We start from the raw sequence: 23581 nt of genomic DNA, 5'->3' as shown, positions 1-23581 counted from the left end.
AAGATGTTTGCTTTATCCTGGGATCAGGCTGACATCTCTTTTATGTGCAGAGATGGTGAAGCTGGTAGAGTGTAGGCTAAAAGGAAATTGCAAACACTGGGCAAGTAAGTTGTAATCAGTTCCATAAACTCCATTTGAAATGATAGTTAAGTCTTAGAAAACTTTCTGTAAAGCAGCTGTCATTGGCTCATATGTGTGAAAGATAAATAAAAACAATATTGATTGAATGCTTAGTATGTTCTAGGCCCAAGAATTTTATATGTATTATTTCACTTATGATTACTCTTATTCCCATTTCATAAACAAGGAAATAGTCTTAGAGTGATAAAGGAATTTTTTCCAAGGTTACACAACTATAAAGTAGCAAAATCAGGATTTGAACTAGGATTGTATAAAGAAGTCCTACATAAATAAGGAAATAAAATGTTATTTATAGATATATTTAAACAATATACATGCTTGTACATACACATTTACACGTATATTTAAATTTACTTTCCCAAAATTATTTTATGTTACTTACAACAAAGGACTCATATAAAATAAAATGAAAAAAAATAGACAATCAGGGCCATGAGAAAGAGGAATATGCTACCTATGTGAGCTCAACCTGTGATTGGTCATTGAATGTGGAAACAAGAAAGAAAAAGTGTTGGTAGACCTTTTTTTAATGCCATTTTACCTAGGTAACCAACAGTTGTGTTTATTTTTGTAATTCTACATTACAAAAATTAAATAAACTATAGGAAAGCTATGATTTATCCTGATAAAATTTTTAATTTTTGATCACCACTGGCATTTAAAATTTCCTGATATTTAGTCTCAAATGAGCTAATAAAAGTCTAAAAAGTATTTCCAAAATGGTAAAATACTACACTAAAGTTAGTTCTAAGCGTCCTTTCCTTACTTAGTGGTGAGGCCCTATCCATCAATGGAATCCAATTCCATTGCTTCTCCAAGGAGCAGGCAATTTTCCTTTTCTAGCATCTGGTATGCACAAGTGCCTAGCACATAGAACCCTCTCAATAAATGTTCTGCAAAAGAATATTGAGAAATGGCTTATATCGCAACATAATGCCCAATACAAATATACAATCAATATATCATAAGTATTAAAAAAAAGTGTCATTCTCCCAATCTAAAGTCCCTGTGGACATACCAGTTCTCCAGGAGGAATAGTGATTTGCATGAAGTCACCTCAGTGCACTTCTTTATGCTCTCCTGCATCAGTCCTGGTCAGTTAGCACCTTGCACTAGAAGTCTCAAAACTGGAATTCAAAACCCTGGGGCACGTGCTTATTCTCTACCATAGGAATCCATGCTCCTATGGACTGTGGACAAACTTAAAATTCTTATTTAATTTTATTTTTATCTCATGCTTTTAAATTTTGTTTTTGTGAGTATATGATTTATAATACTGAATAGTATATCCACACAGTGGTACATTTTTAATGTATGCACAAATATACATATATTGAGGCTACATACTCAAAACATTTTAATGATAGCAATGCATGATCTAAAAGTTTGAAGACAGCTGGTCCGAAGGTAGTGAGTTATCTCACTTGATTGTTCACAGTCAGTTACAGATTGGACTCCTTGTTCTACTACTTTCCCCCCTCCTCACTACTGCACTTGACTAGTCTTAAAAAAAAAAAAAAGTTTGAAGACCATAGCTCTAAATAACTCTGTTAAGCTAAGTGTAATTCAACAAAAATATCCTGTGACCACAAAAAAAAAAAAAAAAAAAAATGAAGAAGAATGTCTTCCTAATGGCTGAGGGTTAGGAATAGGGGTGGGGAGTGGGCTAGTCTTTAATAGTTTTCATAAAATACATATACTAGGGAATAATGCACATTTCCTTAGCAATTAAATATAGCAATTGCTGTTGAGCTTTTTTCCTCTTCAAAAAGGAGCACAGTGAAATTCTAAGAAAGTTTTTCCGATTTTTCTTCCATCTGTCTTTTGTCCCTGAAGTTTATCATTTGGAAAGAGGGGCTGTCAAGTTACTCAAAATCTGTGCTGAGTATTAAAAGTTCTGGGCTTAAGTTCCTTCTTCATTGTCACTCTGTGTAACATGGAGCAGGCTGGATAATTCGTCCCTGCCTTATTTCTCTTATGAGTAAAATAGAGATAAGAATACTTAGCACCAACTTCAGTGCAGTGTAGTGTGGATAAAGAACGTTTTGTTCCTTCTGTCAACTAAATGCAAAGTGTCATTAATATTATCAGTTTAAAATGCTGTGATTTTATATACTTTTCCTTTTAAAAATAATTGTCCCCTAAAAAATAAACATCACATTTCTATATACTACTTTGTTTTCTAAACTTTATAAACTTAAGTTGTCTCTGTATCTGTTTCTCTTTCCTCTTCTTAAACACACACACACACACACACACACAAATACTCTTGTGATAACTTTATGGGTGTGAGAGAAAAACCTTAAGATAGCATCAAGAAAATAAAAGGTGATTTTGAAATAAGTTTTCATATTCAGGTTTCCTTTAAGTTTTAGAGATATGCATGTCAACCATAAAATTGTAGTGTTAATCTTCAAAATGTTTGTATTTAAGAATAATTCATAGACCCTTAAATCAGAAGGAACCTTAAGAAAACATCTAAGTCTAAGATAATACCCCGCACATAGTAGATGCTGACTAAACATTTGATGAAGGGACTCTGGGAAAAGCTTTTATTTTAATCTTAAAACAAAAATCAAAACCAACTCTGAGCATTAAAGAGGCTAAGTAATTTGCTCAAAATTGCTCAGCTAGTTAGTTTAAGAGTTTAGTCTAGAATTTATTCCTCCTAATTTCCAGCTTTGGCCTTCTCCCAGCAACCTGTTGATTTGTTTATATTGGACTGTCAAATATAATCTGCCAAAGACGCATCATACAAAAAAAATCGGAAAGACCAGCTCTCAGGTGCGTCATCTCTAAAAGTCATCCCACATATGATGTGAAATATTTAAAGTAAAGATCATATATTTATATATAATATGCAAAATATAAACCTTGTATATATTGAAAAAAAAGGTCTTTTTTTTTTTTAAGGCAAAGGGACAATAGCCAATTTCCATGACTTATTCTACCTTATAGAACAGTTTGCATGTCCACACACGTGATCGCAGTCCTCCGACCAGCTAAAAGTAGTTTGATATTTCAGCACTATGTTTATCTTTGTTTCTGTGTGTTGCTGTATTGATTTTTCTGAATTTACGTACGAATAAGGCATTAACCACCTCAATGCATTATAGTGCTAATAAACTTATCTTGCACTATTTTGGCCTATGTGAGAGCTAACCCATTGACAAAAGAAATCCGAGCTGATAAAAGCCTTTCTTAGCCACTTGTTAGCCAGGTCAGGCTGTAAAATCATAACACAATGCAAGCCTCTTCCACGGGGCACCAAAAGGCAGCGATTAAAAAAAAAACCCACTTCCATATCCAGTGGAGTTGTAGTTTATTACCATAACCCTCCCAAGTCAAAAGGACACCAGTTTCAAGCGTAGCAACTTGGCGCAGACGTGGTTATTCCTCCTCACCCCACTCTGCTGGGCCTCTCTACCTGTCCTCTCCCACTGTCTACAGGTCCCGAACATTAGAAAATAGAAAATGTGATGATCTTTGTGTGTCTCTGTAAAATGTGTGTATGTGTGCGTGTGTTTGGGTGTAACGGGCCTTCTGTTTGGCTGCGCGGCCTGTCCGTCACGGCGCGGGCCAATGGCGGGCTGCCTTATATAAAATGAATGTTTTCAGTCTCTCCGGGTTGCATGTACTGTATGTGGAGCAGTGTACAGTGAAGCGGAGGCAGAGCGGCTCCGCGAGCTCCTCTCCACTTTCCCATAGAGAAACCCTGACTGGCCGCCGAGGGCGAGCCACACACACGCCCTCACGCCCGGCGAGCCCGCGAGGTAGGCGCCCCCAATCCCCAGCCCTCCCGGGGCGCTCTCCTCGCACTTTCTGTTTTCCTACTCACTTGCGAGCCGCCGGGCTGCAGCCCCAAGGACTCCGCGGCAGGAGCAGCGGCAGCGGCGGCAGCCGGTAGGGTGGACTTGAGGAAGACGGAGGGAACCCCGCGCGTCCGGAGCCGCCGCCAGCCGGCCCGCTCCCTGGGCACTTTCCCCCTCCGCCAAAACTTTGGGTCGGGAGAGGTCGGGGGCGAGGGTCGCGGCGGCCGCGCCGGCGGGGGCCGAGGGGCCGGGGGGCGCCGAGGCAGTGCCCTGCGAGCGGGAGGCTGGGGGCCGGGCTGGGGAGTAGTAGGCCAGCCGGTGCCAGGCTGCGTTTGCAACCAGCACCTCTCGGCACACAGGCTGCGCCGCCCGAGAGGGGCAGGGAGCCGGGGCGCGGGCTGGAGCAGCCCCAGGAAAACAACAACAGAGCCCTCACGCCGGCGGCGGCTCGTGGCCGCCCGGGGAGCCCCAAACTTCATCTCGGCGAAAGTACGTGGAGCCCAGCCTGGTCTCGGCTGCCGGGGAGGTGGGGCCTGGGGAGCAGGGGCAGGGGAGGAAGGTACGAGGAGCCAGCCCTCGGTGGATTTATCGAACGTTTCGTGTGCGTTGGTGACCGGGAACAGCAGCCCAGTTGCTCGTTCATCTGGAGAGTTGGGATTTGGGTGTTCCGGCCCCGCGGATCAGTGCCCTCTCACCCCCCACCCCTAACCAAATGCGCGGCGAGTAGAGAAAGTGCTGTTTTAGTGCCAGAGTAGCCTGGAGGAAGAATAGGAGGAGAGGGGGAAGAGGGCGAGGGAGAAGGGGAGAGAGAAGGGGGAGGGCAGGGGGGAGAGAGCGAGAGCAGCGAGAGAGGGAGAGAGAGAGCGCGAGAGAGACAGAGAGGGAGAGAGAGAACGAGGGGGAAGAGGAGGAGGGAGGCTGTGTCAGGATTTTGCTTGAATGTGGGATTATGTTGTGTCAATAAGTTTAAGGTGGAGAGAGCGAGGCTGAGGGTGGCGGTGGAGGGGAGGAGGAAGGCCTTGGCTGTTTAAAGTCTTATTTCTGAAGGTAAGTTATGGCTTTGCATGGTCGCGATGACAGAAAACTTGCAGATCCTTTATCCGGGGATGGGGTCGATGCCTCTAGAAAGAGCTCCCAAGCCCTCTTAAGCCAGACTCGTGTTATACTGTTATTTGCCGCGATCCGGGTCGCTAGTAAATTACAGAAATCAGACTCGAGGTTTCTTTTCCTCCTCCACCTCGTCGCGCTCACTCACCCTCAGAAATTTATTATTATTTTTTATTTTTTTGGTATTGTATGAAACTTAACGTAACTGAGACCGAACCTGAGTCCTGTAATTTACAAGGACCCTGAATCCAAGAATCTGGAACACGTTTACGTGTGAAATATCCGCGATCATTTCTGCTAAATGAGGAAGGTAAAACGAAACGATGCAAAAAGCTAAGACACAACATGTACGACAGAGGGGGGGGGAGAGGGAGAGACAGAGAGAGAAGCTATTTTTTGCTTTCCTTTCTGTAGAAAGGAAAATAAAACATGTATTCCCCTTCCTTCCCGGTGTGTAGGGTCTAGTCAATATTTTAACTGTTTGGGGCCGAATTAGTCCAGGTGGATCTTGTTGAAAAGTTTCGCGAGGTGGGGTGGAGGTGGGGGGGGTGCGAAGGGGAAGGTGGGTGGAGGTTGTGGGGGATGGGGACGGAGCGAGCTCTGCCTCTGCTAATGGTCATTGGCCTGGGGCTTTGAAACCATTGCCTGTCCTGCTAATGACACGTCCAGTTCTCGTCTCCCGGCCGCGGACGCCGGGCTGTCGTTCCCCGGGCTGGCTGACGGGGACCGGGGTACTTTCCCCGCGCGGGGAGGGGCGTTCTTCACCATCCCCTGGGGTTGCCCACTCGCGGCGTGGGGGCCCCCACGCGCGCTCCCTCCCCTGCGCGCCGCCGCCACCTCTGCTCGCGCGACTTTTGTAGCCAGCCGGCGGCCGAGGGGTGCGGGGGGTCCCCAGCGCGGACGTCCCCGCGCGGCCACCCCGCGCCCAGCCCCACGCGCGCCGCGCGGTCCAAGCCCGAATGGCAGCGCCGGGCCGGGCGCCGGCGGTGCCTCCCTGGGGGGCAGCGGAGGCAGAAGCAGTGGCGGCGGGATCTTCGCCGGGCCCGCGGGAGGAGGAGGAGGAGGAGGAGGAGGAGGAGAAGAGGGAGGAGGAGGGGAAGGAGGAGGAAGAGGAGGAGAGGGAGGCGTTTTCTGCCCAGACCGCCGCCAGTTCGAGTAGGCACGGGCTTGGGGACACCCCACTCGTTGCTCCTCCGTTATGGAAAGGTGTTCAGAAGACTTTTACGCCCAGAGTGTGGGATTTGCACTTCATTTTTTTCTCTCCCCTCTTCCCCAAAGCAAGATGGACTCTATTCCCTTTCTCTTTCTCCCTCTGCCTCTGTCTCTGTCTTGTCAGCCTTTAAGATCGACATTTTGTACTAAGATGCAAACTTGATGGTGACCAGCAACAAAGCCGGGGTGGGATCCCTCACTCCCTTCCTCCCTCTTGGTTTCCTAGCTACCCCCACCCGACCTCACAGACCTGGTGGCCCTGCACTTGTCGCTGTGGGCTCTGGCGAATGTGTTTTCCCGGGTCGGTTCCGATCTCCAATCTCGGGATTGTGACCCGAACCAGGCGTTTGGGAGACGGCTGTGGCCGCCCAGGTCTGCAAGACTGGGTGGCTGAGATACCTGGCCCTGCTGCCGCCGCCGCGGTGGCACCTCCTGCCGGCTCCTGGGCAAGGCGAGGCTCGGGCTGCCTATCGATCGCTATGATTTGGTTACTGGTGTATTTGTCCTGGGGGCGGTGATCACTTGTGCAAGTTGATGAATGATCTCCGTGTGGGAATGGATCAACTTTCTTCTTTGTACATATGGGGAGTAGGAAGCGAGGGTGCTGGAGACACCCTGGAATGCCAGCTGGGCTGCCCCCCCCCCAGCCTCTGCCCTTTGAATACAGAGAGCTTCTTTGCCTTTCCTGTCCCCACAGTTCTCCAGTGGTGGGGAGTGGAGAAAGGGGAGAGGTTGATGGGGAGCTAGCTGGACTTCTGCGCCCCTCTTTCATAGATGTTACAGGACTTGGGACTCTACTATTGTAAAGCTCTACCATACTGATGATGTACCTTTATTTGATACTTTATAGGTCACTATCATATGACAAAGGCTTTACCGCAGTTCATCTTCCTCCCTGTGTACTTTCCATTTGCCTTCCTGGGTAAGTATGCAAACTCTTCTCTGGATGATTGATTATTGGTAATGACATAAGGGTCTTTATTGTTGACATAGGAAGATGCTTTATTGGGGTTACAACACCCCAGAAACCTTGTCGTCCTGAGTTTCCCACAGCAGAAGTCAATTTATGATTCTTAGTGTTTAGAATTCAGCTGCGGGTTACTATTATTTTAAGATAATTTAAATGTTCCTTTCCTGTTTATTTGCAAGTGATTGTCATTTCAACAGTTACTTTCAAATAGACATTTTAATTGATAATGAAATTTTACACAAAGTTGAAGGTCTAGTGAATTTAATGCTAGGCAATACTATAGAAAGATTGCAGTGTGTGTGTGTAGAGAATTATTAAAAACCCAAGGAAGTGTTGTGCAGAAGCCTTCTTTAATTATAGTGACTGACATTTGCTTACTCTCTCCTAGGTTCTCTTTCTTGAGTAACCTGTGATGTTTCTAACAGTTACTTTTGAGGTGGGGAGGGGTGGATTGTGCAGTGTAGTAAATCTAGCATTTAGTGCACTAGCTTGATTTGAAATAGATCATAATTTCCTTCAAAATTTATATATTAGGAGAAATTAGGAATATTTTAGTAAGTAGTCTGTATATATAATAAGCAGCTACTTAGAGACCTGTTAAGTGCCTTTTTCAGATATATGCCTCACAAATGGAAAAATTTGCAAAATATGTGTGGGACACTGTCTGAAAAGTTTGTGAGAGGTAATGGTTTAGGTGAAAATGGAGGGTTATAGAGCATTTGAAAGCATTATGGTGAGCCCAAACTGCAGAAAACCAACTTATAAGTTTGCTCCTCCATTGTAAAGGAATTTCCAGGTACTCTGAGTTGCTCCTGTGTTAAGAAAACTAGTTGGTACTAAATTGTATAAATCAGTTGTGGTGCTTTGTGATATTACCATAGTGAATTTGGAGATTGTATTTTGTGAATGAAAATGAATTCAGTTTTTCATGAAAGAAAATTCAGGGACTTTGTTTTGTTTCCTGGATTGCTGGGATATCGTATACATTAACAAAATATTGTCTTAGTATTAGGAGGAATTGAGTTTGAAGATCAGGCCTTTCTGGTAGTCTCCATCTGCTTACAAAATATACTCTGATTTTACTGTGGACTTTAGATGATCTATATAACTTCTGTGTCCAACATTTTTTATGGAATGTAAGCATTGCATTACTGCTGCTACTAATTAGTTGGTATGTTCAATCGGAGATTCAGAATATGTCACGTACATAACAGGCCAATTGGAGTGGTTGGAATGAGATGGTTCTGTACGATGAATTTAGTGCACACCAAAATATGTAGATTAAGTGTATTTGATTTTTTTAAAGCTTGTTTGGAAGAGAAATTTTTCATTTTTGAACATATGGCAAGAGTATTCAAAATGCATTCCTGATTAGTAGAGAACACCACATTTATACATGTGAGGCACATTATTTTCTTGACCACAGGAAACTTTTAATGTTACTTCTTTCCCCACGGAAATATATTTGACCAATTCAAAAATTAATATGGGAATTAGTAATATCCAGAATAAAAGCAATCTGATGAGCTCTTGTATTTCTTTTAGATATCGAATGACTGCTTCATTAAAATAATATTTTCAAGAACAGTCTTGGTCTTTGAAGTCAATGAAGTAGTTTTGATAGTGTAAATCTTGTAATAGTGATCTAAAAAAGTCACTTTGACAATGAATTACCACTTATTTGCATCTAAAATATATTTATTAGATTTGAGGCTTACTTATCAAAATAACAACTTAAAGAAGTTTTTGCTTCTCCATCTCCAAGAGTTTCCAGACTTCCCATTTTTAAAAATTTGCATATCTCTGTTTTTGAAACTGAAGCCTTAATTTGCATTTTACATTTAATGCTAGCTAATGAAAAGGTGGCTCTTCCACCTATTCAAAGGTACTGTGGCAGTTTTAGGGAGAATCTTCTATTAGAGACTTAAATATTTTTTAAAATTTGTAATTTTTGAGACTTTAAAAAAAATCTATCTTGATCTTTGTATCCAAATTTTGTTAAAAAAAAGTCTCAGATTTAAGAGTTTTTGAGATTGTTTGGCTTGTAACATATTTTGAAAAGTGCATATGTAGCACCTTTGACCTTATAGACCTGATCTTTATACTTAATCCATTGAAACAGATTTGTTTAGACTTTGAATTTAAAAGCTTTGAGTGAGAGCCAGGAGGCATATATAATTATGATTGGCCTGTGCTGAAATTAACTATGTAATTGATAAGTTTTTCTATACATAGTAAAAAAGAAGGAACAAAAGGTCTGAAAATAATATGGCACAACTCCTGAAAATCTAACTTAGTGGCTAAAGTATTTATAAAGCCATACTTTTCAATAAAATCACAAACAATTTCTAATTATTAGTCATTAACCAGCATACTTAAAGTATACATTTTCCTACATTTCATAAAGAACATTTATTAAAGCAAGGGCTATATTTTTAAGTGGATCTTGTCATGAATATCAATTACTTTTATATTAGAAATCTTTACTAGAAATAATAAAGGTTGCACAGCTCAATCTATGTAAAAAAACTTTTTGAAAACAGTCTCATTACAGATGTGCCTGTTTTTGCTGTACTAAAGGAAATCCCTGAAATTATTATTAATGTCTTACAAAAGTACAAAAATGTTTACAACTGTGATATTTAACTATTCTAAATTATTAAGTTTAGACAGTTAATTTTGACATATTTCACCACCACTTATGTTTTAAGATTTAAACTTAAGCAGGTACTTTAAGAAGAAGACACTTTCCATGAATTTGTAGTTTGAAGTCCTCCTCATTTTTTAACATTTTACCAATAAAGTCACCTTTAAAAATCAGTCTGAGTGGTATTTCTCCTATATTTCTAGTCACATTCCTTCCTCTCACTATGAAATGAAAACATACCCAACTTCAGTAAAAACATTGTAATTTTACTGCTTTGTTTTATCGAGTGTCCCAGGTAATCAGATGCAGGCCATCCTCAGGCTGTACTTTGTGAAACACTGCTCTGAAGGTAGTAAGTAAAGACTAAGGCTAAGACTGAATGGAGGTTCTTCCACCTTGAAGATTGTGTGACTATAATTCAATCCGTGCGTCTGTACTACCTCAAGGGCAGTCATCACATACTGTGTCGAATTGTAGATATTTCTATATTTTAAAGCATACCCAAGGAAAGCACTTTTGGATTACAACTTCACTCAACATTCATATGTGATCATATTATCCTTTAGAAGGCAATTACAGTTTCTTGAAATGCCAGTACATTATTTTAAAAGTGTAGAGATATACTCAGAAAATCCTCATGTATTAATGGGGATTGTTTTCGTTTTTTTTTTCCTTTCAAAGAGAAAGATAAGGTAAGAATTGAAATAAGTGCCAGTTACACAAGGGAATGCAAGAGAAGGCAAGCCAGTAAAGAATTATATCTAAAAGGATACATACATAGATAGAAGATGAGAGGATGAGAAAATGAAAGAGTCAAAGGATTAAATATAGACCATGAAGCATTGACACACCTACCAAAATGTAAACTTAATAAGTTGAAATTATGTGAGTTAGTTCAAGAACCTAGGTAGTGAAATAACTTCAGATATTGAGAAGGTTGTGTAAAACACAAAGTAAAAATCAGTAAGAATGAGTTGGATTTTATGAAATCTTAAAAAATTAAAAACATTTAAAAATGTTGATTAAATAATTAAACTAATAGTTAAACATGGTCTTTGGATGAAAAGATCAGGGAATAAAACTGAAGCCTCAGGAATGGAATAACTGAGATCCTAAAAAGAACATACCAAGTTGTGTTTTTTATAAAAGGAATAATTAAATAAAAGGCCAATAACTTTTTTTTTTTTTTAAAGAGATGGGGTCTCTTATTCTGTTGCCCAGGTTGAAGTGCATTGGCATGATCATAGCTCGCTGCAGCCTCGAACTCTTCAGCTCAAGCAATCCTCCCACCTGAACCTCCCGAGTAGCTGGGACTACAGGTGTGCACCGTCATACCTGGCTAATTTTATTATTTTTTGTAGAGATAGGGTCTCACTATGTTGTTCAGGCTGGTCTAGAACTCCTAGCCTCAAGTGATCCTCCTGCCTCGGCATCACGGAGTGCTGGGCTTACAGGTGTGAGCCACTGTGCCTGGCCCCAATAACTTATTTTAAAGGTGAAATAACAATGAGGATAAAATTTTTTTAAAACAGCTGTATTTCTCAAATGTTTTTGACTGAGCTATATGGTTAAAATATCCTTTATATCCCAATCCACATAAAAGAATTGAAACAAAAGTTTTCTGAAATAGTACAAACTGCAGTACCCTCTGATATTTTCTATTCCTAACTAATCTTTATAAATATAATCTGTTCCAAGCAGTTTTATTAAACAAAAAATACTGGATGTCATCCATTAAATTGATTTTGTAACTTACAGTTTGAAAAACACCAACCTAGAATGCTTGTTAAAATGGAGGTACCTAGGCCCCATTGCCAGATAGTCTGATTCAGTGTTTCTCGGGTGGGGTCAAAGAATAGATTTTAGCTGATACATAACGTGATTCTAAAGCAGGTGGAAGATTCTCTGACTTAACTTTGAGAAACTCTGGTAGAAGGGACAGATGGCTAAAGATTGAGTGGGAGTCATGCTCTGAAGGTGGGGTTAGAGTTCATTGACTACTGAGGTCTCTTCCAGCTTCACCATTGGTTGGCTGTATTTCAGAATCAGCATGTTTGCAAAACTGAGAGGGCCCTTATTACCCCCTGTAGGTATTCCTGTAGTAGCAGATGTAGTACAAGGAGCAGAGGCTTTGCAGCCAAAGAGCCCTACGTTCCACTCCTGCCTCTATTGCCTAGCAGCTGAGGGACTCTGGGCATGTCACTTCTCATCTCTTACACTTTCATTCTTATATGTGTAAAATATGCATATTAATATTTATCATACAGTTATGTGAGAATTACACAAGACAATGTATGTAATGACCCTTATTCATAGTTAGCACTCAATATATAGTATCTGTTTTTATGTTATAGCTCACTTCACTCCAACCCCCACTGTTTGAAATTTCTCAAAGCTCTGGCTTTTAGTTTTTCTTTTCTCTAAAGTGATTCTTAACTCTGGTATCATCAATCACTGGTACGTTTTTAACTAGATATGAAGTCCTGGATAAGTAATTTGTTAGAGAAGGAAATAGTAAGAATAACCAGAAAGAGAAAAGAAAAGAAAAGCTGAGGCATAGCACAGTAAAGTCCAGTGCTCCTTCAGGTTTGGAGAATGATTTTCCCAGTTCTTTTAAAAGGCGTAGTATAAGATAGGAGAACAGCTCTTTTCATATTTTAAGGTGATTAGTGGCTAGACAGCACTGAGCATTCTTTGGTAACTTTGATACATATTAGAATGTTTTAGAGCATCAGTTCTCACTTTCTTCCATCAAGATATGTGTGACTGATGTTTACATGGGGGACATTATGATTTCTCTGGTTAAAAGACATAGGTAAATTATGCTGTGGGTTTTATAGGTAGTTGACAGTGTGATAAAGCTACTCCCCCTTTTTTTGTTAAATCAAGAAAGCATATCAGAATGTAAGTGAGTATGATGTTATCATAATGAAAACCTTGAATATACTTATACGCATGTAAAATTGTTTGTAAACTATGGTACTTTAAATGTTCTAACTAATTACTTAGGGCACGCCTCAGAAACAATTAAAACATCCTTGTGTCAAGGCCTGAAGATCGAGAAGTGTTAAATATGTAGTGCTTAACAAATTACATTGCACAAAATAGGCATTTAAATAAAAAAAGAGGAGCAAGCTAAGGAGAAGATAAATGGGAAATACACCAAATCCCTGAAATCTCAAGCAATGTGAAAACCAAAGGCTAAGGAAAATGCAAATGTGGTTAAATATGAAGAAAGTACATAAGACTACAGGTATCAGGGTTCTCAAACAGTGCTGTCTTACTCAAATACACATTGCTGCTAACATAGAAATTTTTTTAAGTAGTCTTAACAATCATTTAATTTATTTGAGTATTAAAATTAAGTAACTTTTGCATTTCCTAATTCTTAAGGTTATATTTGCCAGGAATATCGTTGGCTTTGCTAAACTTTAATTTGCCATACTTTTTTGATTGCTGATAAATTTATAAACTCTGTATATTTTGAAAATGCCTTTGTACATACTTTGATGTATAGTAGTATTGGAAATAGATTCACAATCCTTTATTTAAAAAGCTTTGACAGGCTGAGTGCCGTGGCTCATAACTGTAATCTTAGCACTCTGGGAGGCCAAGACTGGAGGATTGCTTGAATTCAGGAGTTTGAGACCAGCTTGAGCAAGAGTGAGACCCTGTCTCTACTAAAAAAATAGAAAATTAGCTGGACGTTATGATGCACCTAGAGTCCCAGCTGCTTGGGAGGCTGAGGCAGGAGGATCGCTTGAGCCTAGGAGTTTGAGGTTGCAGTGAGCTATGATGACGCCACTGCACTCTACTCGGGGTGAGACAGTGAGACTCTGTCTCAAAAAAAAAAACAAAGATAAAAAAAAGTAAAATAAAAAGCTCTGACAAACTAAAAGTTTTTTTTCCCCTCCAAAAGTTTGGTGTCAGAATTCATTTGGTAGCCCAACCTAACCCAAACTTTCATAGGACTGCTTGAAGTAGTTTTTAAGCCCACTTAGAAGGAATATTTTTATTGGATCATTAAATATGAAATGTCCAGTTTTGAATCAAAAGTTTAGTTTATTATATGTTAAGAAGCAGTATAATTAATCAAAGTATGTGCCTAAACTGTTGGCACAGTTTTGTCTTCTTAATGGTAGCTTGTTTATGCTAGCAGTGAAGAAGCCTGGAGAGCAAGTGGTGATGAAATTGCAAAAAGTGTTTTCTACCATTTGTTGAGAATTGAATATTTTTCCTTGCAAGAAGTGGTCTAAAACCTGAAAAAAGTGATATAGTCAGTTGGTGCAAAGTCTGATGAATACAGTGGATGACAGAGTTTCCAAGTCCAGCCTTTGTAGTTTGAGCAGCATTGTTTGTGCGACATGTGGTCCAGTGTTGTCTTGCAAGAAGATTGGCCTTTCTCTGTTGACCAGTCTTGCCTGCTTAATCACAAACATCCTCATCATTTTGTCCAGTTGGTTGCCGTAGACATCCACTGTAATAGATTGACCAAGGTTCATGAAGCTGTAGTGGCTAATACCAGCGCTGGACCAACAGACACCATTAGCTTTTTTTGATTAATATTCAGTTTTGGACTGTGTTTCAGCACTTCATCTTTATTCCAACCATTGTGCTGAATACTTGAAACTGTCAAAAAGAATCTATTTTTCATCACACGTAACAACATGGTATACAGATACTTCACCTTTATGTCGTGACAGCAAATAAAAGCAAGCTTTGAGATGATTTCTGTTCTGACGAGCTTTTAATTCATGCGGTACCCATATATCCAGCTTCTTTACCTTGCCGATTTGTTTCAAATCGTTCAATATTGTTGGACTAGTAACATCAAAACTTGCTGCTAATTCATGTATAGTTTGAGATGGATTCGCCACCACTACAGCTTTCAGCTCATCCTTATCCACCTTGATCTCAGGTCACTGAGGTGGCTCCTTTTCAAGATTAAAATCACCAGAATGGAACTTCTCAAACCATCGATATACTGTGTTCGTTAGGCACATCCTTCCCAAACACTTCGATATTTCGAGCTGTCTGCACTACATTTGTTCCACGAGAGGACTCATTTGAAAATAACGTGAATTTTTGACTTATCCATGGTTTCACAAAAATTTCTCTAAAATTTTTTTGAAAGATAATCATAAGCTAAACCATGCATTTGAAAGAATGAGGATGTATCTTCACAATAAAAATAAAACGAAGTGTCAAAGTGAAATGTCAGCAATATCAACTGTCAAACTTAGTTCTTTAAGGAAATTGGACATTTCATACTTAATATCCTAATACTTTTTTGCTGTAGAAATAACAGTATTGATTGATTGGTTTTGAGCTGTTATCCTAGATCTAGCTGGGAATGTTACATAATATGTGTTATATGCATTGCTTTACCTTTTTAAAACTAACAAAAATCAGAATCCTCAAACATATCTGGAGCTACAGATTTTAAATAAGGGATTGTGATCCTACTGTATTAACTTCTTTAATCTACAGAGTGAAATTATTTGATATTCCTATCCGTTTAACCCAGTGAAAGTTCTTTTGCCAATTTTGGTCACTGATCATCTGAATATTTTGAGTTCATTGCAAACTGGTGAATCATGGAAGAGTTTTTAACATTATATATTAACTCAATCAAATGGTCTGGTTGAAGCTCTGTGGCTCCAAATCTAAGGGAGTAAGGCCTAAGAGGATATAAAATTAGATGAGCAAAATGGTAGTAGTTAATGTCATTTGTGCCACCTAAGTTGAGTGAGTGAAAGGCTCACAGATAAGGAAAGCTTAAGCACACACAGAGGCTTTTTAGTTCACATTTCAACGAACCTCATGTATTCCATTTGGATATTATGATTCGTTTGTTGTTGTTATAGTTTTTAGTTTTATTAAACACATACTAAAATCTACATAACATTTGAAACCTCTACCATGTTGAATGTTTTTTGCATAACACTGAACAAAATTTAGGCTGGTTTCATTATAGTTTGCTGTTATTAGAGGATTCAGGAAGGGGTTATATTTCCTTTATTACCACTTGCTCTTGTTTCTTTCCATCTATCAGGAAAATAAGAATAGAAAGTGTTTTCTGCAAATTTAGTCTATTCTCATGTGAGAATGTTTTTCAGGTTATGTTTTATGGAGGTTCTAGATACCTTTATCTTCAATAATTAATTGTGAAATGTTAAGATCATGCCTTTTACTTTTAATTTCCTGTGAAACTACTATAGAAAAATGAAAAGTATGCCATGGGGAAGAGTCTATATGATACTTTAGGAATAAAGTAATCGATTTCTCTAGTTCGTTGTTATGATAAGATTTCAGTCAGTCTTCATTGGGTATTAGACTGAAACTGTTAATGCTAAAGAATTGTTTATTGATATGACTTTCATTATTTATTTACGTGACTACATTCCTTGGTGTAGGAAGGCCACAGATTGAGTAATTCAGAGGGAGTTTTGTTAGCAATGCCGGATTCTTTTAATATTCAAAAATGCTGAGTTGGTTTTCAGCTATTGGTGTACCTCTCAAAACTCACCCAAGTGTAGAGTTCTCATTGACTGCAAAGGGAACGTGGTAGAGCATGGCACAAAATGAGAAAATAATTTTCTACATCCTGCTGTCAAACTTTGATTATCTTTTGAGTTACTGAAATATTGTTTTCTTCTTTTCTTTCCTCCTCCTATTCCCTTCCTTCCCATCTCTCCCTCTCTTCCTTCCCCTTCCCCCTCCCACCCTTCCCTCCCTCTCCCACCTCTTCTTTTTCTCTCTCAGCCTATTGTATTCAGTAATATGCATCTGTGACACTGCCTACAAATATTTTAGAATGGTAATGTGGAGGTAAACTTTCTTTTAAAGATTTGTTTGCATTTTTTGAGTCCTTTCAGTGTTTATCACTGCCCATATGATAAAATTGTTCATAAATGAGTTTGAGACTTATACGTTTCCACACTTTCCTACTGTCAGTTAGAAAGGGATTATGAGGGAACTTTAGCAGGGCTATGTGAAATAAAGACACCTGGTGTTTTTATGAAATAAAGTGAAGTAAACTCCTTATTCAGACATTTTTATTTTTTAAATTGATAGAATGACAACACAGTTTCATTTGTACTTCAGGGAAAGTTGAATGTGGTTTTTAGAAGAGTTTTCCAAGTAGTATTTTACTTTGGGAAGAAGGGAGAAAGATAATCTGGACTGAGGGCCTCCTGATGAGGTACAAGGTTTATTTGTACTGCTCGTTTATTTTTCACAACAACTTTCTGATGAGAAGTACCCTATTTTAATGATGAGAAAACTAAGTTTCAGGTTAAATAACTTCTCTGAGGTCACACAGCTACTAAGTGATCATTCCAGGCTTAAGACTGCCTATCTGCAGTGCCACAGTCTTCTGGGGCTTTTTCTATCTCTGATCTAAGCTGATGTTTAGTCAGCTTTCTCTTCAGTTAGTATATCTGGTATAGAAATGTAGATATGTCTCTATCTGCCATTAGGGCCGCATTTCAAGTAGTTAGAAATGAAAGGTTTGGAGCAACTTTCAGCCAAGAATTCCCCCCAATTTTTTTTTTCTCCCGAAAGAGAAATCTTCATTTTGAAATGATAAGGTTGGAGGGAACTCTTGTTCTCTATCACTTTTAAGGGAATTAGGTGAAAAAGTCTCTGACCTGGGGTCCTGTTGTAAATTTTCATCCTGTAAGATCATTGCCAAAGACTAAGTAAGCCTGCCCAAAACTTAGTTTAAAAATTGGTGTTTAGTCAGCTTTCTTTTTAGTTAGTATATCTAGTATAGAAATGTCTATAGCATCTGTTATTTTTAATATTTATTAATCCCTCTGGTACATTAGTAGGAATTATTTGTTCTTTCATGAGGAGTTGAGTTTTCCTGGCTGAATATTCTATGATGTTTGTGCTCTATTTAATCAGTGAATATATCTTACTAGAGGAATTTAACAATTATAACATGTATAGTGTTATAAAATACTTTTGACATTCTCATTGAAAGAAAATTCAATATTAGTGGGAAAATTAAGAAGCAGATTGATGGCCTTCATTTCAGAGTGTTTGATCAAACATGAATTAGATACAGGGTCAGTCAAAAGTTCTAATTCTTCAGTTTTGGAAGTGGTTTAAGGGTGTTTCTGATTTGTTTTACCCAAGAAACTTATGCTGTGGTAAGTAGAAGATATTTTATAAATGGCACATTTATACAAGTAGCAGATCACTTAGAAAATATAAAGTAACATGTTGCTTTGTTTGTACTAAGAGCCCTATTCATCTGAAATTAAATTCTTTTATCTTTGCAAATTCAGCAAAGTCAGAGCCTAATTCAGATATAGAAGATTAAAAGTTTGTAGTTCTTTTTTTTACATTTTGTTAAAGTTGCTTTTTTTCTATGATCCGTGAAACATGTAAATAGGGTGTTTAATATCTATTTTAGCAAAGTAGCTTTTGTGAATGAGAATCTCATTAGGAGTGAGCTCTTCCTATAGTGTGTTAGCCAAGTGATACTTTACAGAAGGTTGCTGGGCCTCCATTTGTTGTGTTTCATCCCCTTAAATAAAACACTTTCATACTATTCTCATTCAAGTAGGTTGGTACACTGAATTAGAAGTTTTATGGCATTCGACACCTTTCTTTCTGCTTGTTTTCTTGGTCATGTTCAAAGAACATTTTCCACATTATTTAATTTAGTCAAGTGTTGGTGAGACTGGGGTGGCAAAAGCTATTATCAATTTAATTTGGTGTTCACAGTTTGAGTGTCCACAGTGTGTTGGTGCTTGGCCTAGACTTTGGGGATATAGACATGAATATGGAACAATCCTTGTCCTTAAAGCAGAGAGGTTTTACTGGCTGGAAAAGGCCAGTAGATATAAATATCTATTATATGAATTAATTGATGCTAATTGTTTTAATAGATATGCAATAAAGTAGTATGGAGTAAATATCATTGAAAAACTGGCTAATTCCAGCGTAGAAGCTAGATGTTGAAACATGAGGGGAGTTTCTTGCTGGGGACTGTGTTTGCCCTAATTGCTATTAAGTTTGTAAAACTGATTCACTGGATAATTTTAAAGATTTAAGCTTCTAATTCTAATTTGACTTTTCTTTAAATATTAGTTCATCCTTTTGGCTTCTGGTGTATTTGAAAGGCCATTGGCATTTTTTTTTTCCGATAAAGCTTTAAACTTACTTTAAAATTATATTTTAGTAAAGTGTTTTAGACTTCTTTTTTGTTTATTGGTGTTAATGTCACAATTAGTAATGACAACATGACTGATTGAACCAAAGGGAAGTATTTGACTATATAATAGCTCAAAGAGGATTCCACATATGCCAAATAATGTTAAAAGCATACTTAATAGAATAGTAAGTTTGAACTAGATATAAAGGGCTTCAAGCACCTATCAGTAAACTATAATAACCTATTGTAGCTAATACTTTTACTTGAATTATACTAATTATATTAATAAGATTTCTAGCCCAATTACTAGCACAACATGGAATTCCAAAGAGGTGAAAATTTGTTTTTCTGTCCATAAGAGATTATAGGTTAAAAATTATACTTAATGCTTCCATCAAGCAGTTTTCAAGTTTTCCATGAGATTTTCAACCTGTGCTTACAGTTGTGGTTTCCCTTGTGGTTTAGTAAGCATGGCCTGGAGGGCACCCATGAGTTTGGTCCTTCTTTTTTATGCATAGTTATCTGAGTCTGGTCTTTTACTCAGGATTTTTGTGTTTGTTATACCTCAGAATTTATGTGTTTTCACCCAGTTTTATTTGTTGCTCTCATTTGGTTGGTCACTTCTGGACAACAGCCCAGTTTAGATTAAAACTTTGTTTCTAAAATATTGTGCTCAGTGTTCCAGATGCCAACCCTGAGTGCATTAATAACAGACAAATATATTCATAAGTAAAATCATAAAGAAGAAGCTGATCTGGGAAAAATTTCTTCATAAGCTCACAACATTGATAGTGACCCTGATGTTTACTTTAAAGCAGCAAAGAGGAAAGGAGACACCCGGAATAATAACTTGTGAGTCTTTCTTCCATTCTTTGTCTTGGGGCTATTTGGCATCATGGAAATCTAACCATTCAGATCTCATTATTTACCAGTGTTCATGGTAATAATGAACTTCTTTATAAGTTTTGTATGTGGGCATGCATTCTCATCTCACTTGGTGCTATACATGCTTAGACCCAGAGAACATGTTCAGATTCTTGTAAGACCAGGGTTTTGTTTTATTTTCACAATTTTCTATATACAATCTCTACATGAATAATACAAATTCATCTGAGGTTTCTGTAGTTTGAAAAGATTGGGGAATGGGATCACACGTGAGCACAGAACTGTACATGTGAGGGCCTGGTCTCACGTAGAGTGATGAGTTTACTGCATAAGCAACTGTGATCATGAATCAGTTGTTAGTTGTTTCCTTTTCTTTAATCTTTTAAAATGTGACCTTGTATGTCATTTCAGAGAAAGATATATATAAAATACAGCTATTAAATCTTTTTTAAGGCTTTTAAGTCTATTGTGTAGATCTTAAGAATTCTGATGATGTATATTTTTTTCATTAAACTGATAAGTTTTGACTTGTTTTTCAAATGGGACTATATTTTTTATTGATATATTAGAATTTCACAGTGCTTCATATTTATTTCTAATTGATCTTCAATTAGCAGTGGCTGTTGGTTTTACAGATTGAAGTTTTGCTATTCCCAGGCCTCTGTATTAAGTAATCAATGGTCTGTAAAGTACACATAGGGGAGCTATGTAAAGGAAAATGGTAGTAATCATTTTGTGAAGAGGAACAATCTTTAGTAAGGCAAAAAATTGCCCTCTGTCATATCTGTTTGGTAATTCTGGGTTCCACATATTGTCTTTATTTTATGCAATGTGTATTTATTGAGTACCCATAATGGGTAAAGCTGGTTTAGGAATTCTGGGGCTTACAGAATTAAAAGGGGCTCTGGTCTCAGGATGTTTCTAGTATATCAGTGACACATATACATCAAATGTAAAATAGAGAGTAAAGATGCTATAGTATCGATGGTGAATATAGGGTGATAGGAGATGATCAGGGAGGGGAAATTGGGATGGACTTAAATTTTAAATTTTGGTTGTACAGTTAAATGTTTAGGCATCCTTGAAAAATGCTTATTTAACCCATCAGAAAATGGACCCAGTGGGGTGCTGTTCACTGCTCTATCCCCAGTGTCTAGAACATGGTAGGAGCTTAATAGATACAATTAAATGACTGTGTAGAATCAGGCTGCTTGGTAGGTATGAGGACAGAGTCTGGCTCAGCATGAGGGATCTGGTAAGAGTAGAGACAATGTTTTTTGTTCATTGTTTTATCTTACATGCCCATTAAAGTGCCTGACACGTAGTAGGGACTCATAGTAGGGCTGCATAGGACGTAGGGGTACGGACAGTGTGCTCAGCATGAAGGATCTGGCAGAGGCCATAGATCCATGGCATGAAAAATTAAGTTCCAGGAACTCCCCTAAGATACAGCCCATGGGGACAGAGTGTTATCAAGAATATCTTTGAGGAATGGCTTTGGTGACCTTATATCTTTGAGCAAAAACTGTGACCATCCTAACCCACAGGATCTGGATCTTACTCATCTTGTACTCTCCTCCTATAATACAGTATAGTAGTTATCTAATTAATTTTTTGTTGGATTGAATTGCTCTGTTTTATACTAGGTGCTGGGTACAGGAGGCCTGAACCTATAGGAATGGATCAGTGTCAAGATCAGAGGCCTATAAATGAATCCTGCTCTGAATGAAGCAAAGCCAGTGATTCTGGGATTATGTCATACGTAAATATGATTTTTAAGCCCTGGCAGTGTTGCCTGTACAGAGGTACTCTAGTGAACAAAACTGCCAAATCACATAGTTTAAATATTTACTTAAAGGTCATTATTAACATAATTTTATTGCTATATCACCAATCAAGAATATGGAGTTTACAATTGAATTATTCCATACATGTTATTATCCTGTTACTTTTTTCACCATCACTGAAGTAGGGCTATGTCATGGATCGCCCCAGCCTATTCTAATTTGGACTGAATTTATTTACAAATAAATAAACAAGGTAGTTTACATTTTCTCTCCTCTTTTTACAATTTTCTTATTCAGACTTCCTTTTTAAAAGATGGTAAAAATTCTAATCTTGTGATCATAAAATAAATCTGTCATTCATTTAATTGAGCAACATCAGAGTTGAGGAGAACAAACATTTTCTGCTTGAGAAGAAGCTGAGAGCTCTCTCCCTTAGCAGCTGGCCCCATGAAGGCATCCTTTTTCGTCTCTGTTACACTGGTCAAGACAGGTACCCCCTTTCCCCTCTGTAGTTCAGTCTCATTTAGGACATGTTTATTTAAAGCAGTTTCACATCTATACAATAAATTACTATATTCTAATTTGCATTTATGGTGTCTTGTCAATGTAGGAAATTCCCCTTTGCCCTTACAAAGACAGTCTGGTCTGCCTAAGCTTCCCAGACTTGAATAAAAAAATTTCTTTCAAGCACCCTCTGGCATCTTTGGCGTAGTCCACAAATAAAGGCTTGAATAGATAAGACATTTCTGCTTTCATCCTATTAGTCATTTAGTTATCAAATCTTTATTGTAAGGCTGTCACCCTTAAAGGGATGATAGTAATAATATTTTACACTTGTTATTGTAACTTAGAGTTTACATCATGATTTCACTGACATCTTATTTGCTCTTTATAATCATGCTCTGAGGTAGATAGTAGAGTGTCATTATTCCCATTTTACAGATGAAGGAACAGGCTCAAAGTTGTTAAGTGGCTTGACCGAGGTCACTGAATGTACAGTGGCTCCCCTGAGGCCAGAACCCAGATATTCTGACTGCTCTCTAGAGAGCTGCCGCCCTGTGCAATGCAGAATTTATCTTTTTTGAGCTAAGATTTGTTTTTTCTTTCTTTTACTTATTTTCAACCTGCTAAGTTATTATAAATATCTAGAATAGTAATGGTATAAAAAATACAAAATATCAGTTAAATGGGCCTTAAATTTCTTGTGTACTTAAATCTATTTGTGCGTTATTAAATAAGTATTCTGACTTTTTTCACAGCTTGTGATGGAAAATTAAGTTCGTAAGGACCATATACTGACAACAAAGAATGAACTTTGAAGTGTATATTTGGATTCTTAAGTAAGATTTGGATTATTTTATTGGGACCATTTTTTTCCCCTGTGAGACATATTTCTGAAATTTTAATGAAAATTAATTAGAAAATATAATTTAATATCCAGATATCTGAGCTACTCCCATTTCCGGAACACATTCACATGATATCAATTTGATATCAATTGGTGTTTTCAAAGAAGTGAAGGCCAGTCCTAAAATTTTTTTCTTTTTAAATTTAAAATACCTTTTAGGTTAGTACTTTGTAGAATGGAAGCTTTCATAGGCTAGTTAGAGAATCCAATATAGCACCTCTGCCAACTATAAAAGAGAAGATATTTCTATCTAAAAGTTATTAAGGATCAATTATTCAATTAATATTTTATATAATAGAAAGGTTTTATTTGTTAAGATTTTATCTTAAAGTTCCCCAAGAGTAAAGAGGTCTAGTAATTGTTATACTGTGGGAGAATGATAAAAGATTGATTACATTAGAACTCCAGAACCTTTTTTATTTAAAAGATTTAAGTTTGACACA

At 38.0% G+C, this 23581-nt stretch overlaps 1 protein-coding gene across 7 annotated transcripts in view; it reads left to right on the top strand.

The window, feature by feature from the left end:
• Positions 1-3742: 3742 nt before the first annotated feature.
• Positions 3743-23581, top strand: part of BBX (BBX high mobility group box domain containing) — a 262244-nt gene continuing 242405 nt past the window's right edge. For 2 of the 7 annotated variants that reach the window (XM_045540360.1, XM_045540353.1), the window contains exons 1-2: positions 3743-3914; positions 7123-7194. The gene's annotated coding sequence lies outside the window, so the exon portion shown is untranslated. The other 5 variants (XM_045540356.1, XM_045540357.1, XM_045540354.1 and 2 more) reach the window with 5 other exon arrangements.

The sequence above is a fragment of the Lemur catta genome, chromosome 1, assembly GCF_020740605.2.
Source record: "Lemur catta isolate mLemCat1 chromosome 1, mLemCat1.pri, whole genome shotgun sequence".
Lineage (NCBI taxonomy): Eukaryota > Metazoa > Chordata > Mammalia > Primates > Lemuridae > Lemur > Lemur catta.
The sequence above is the reverse complement of the archived record's forward strand: the minus strand, read 5'-3'. Positions and strand labels throughout refer to the sequence as shown.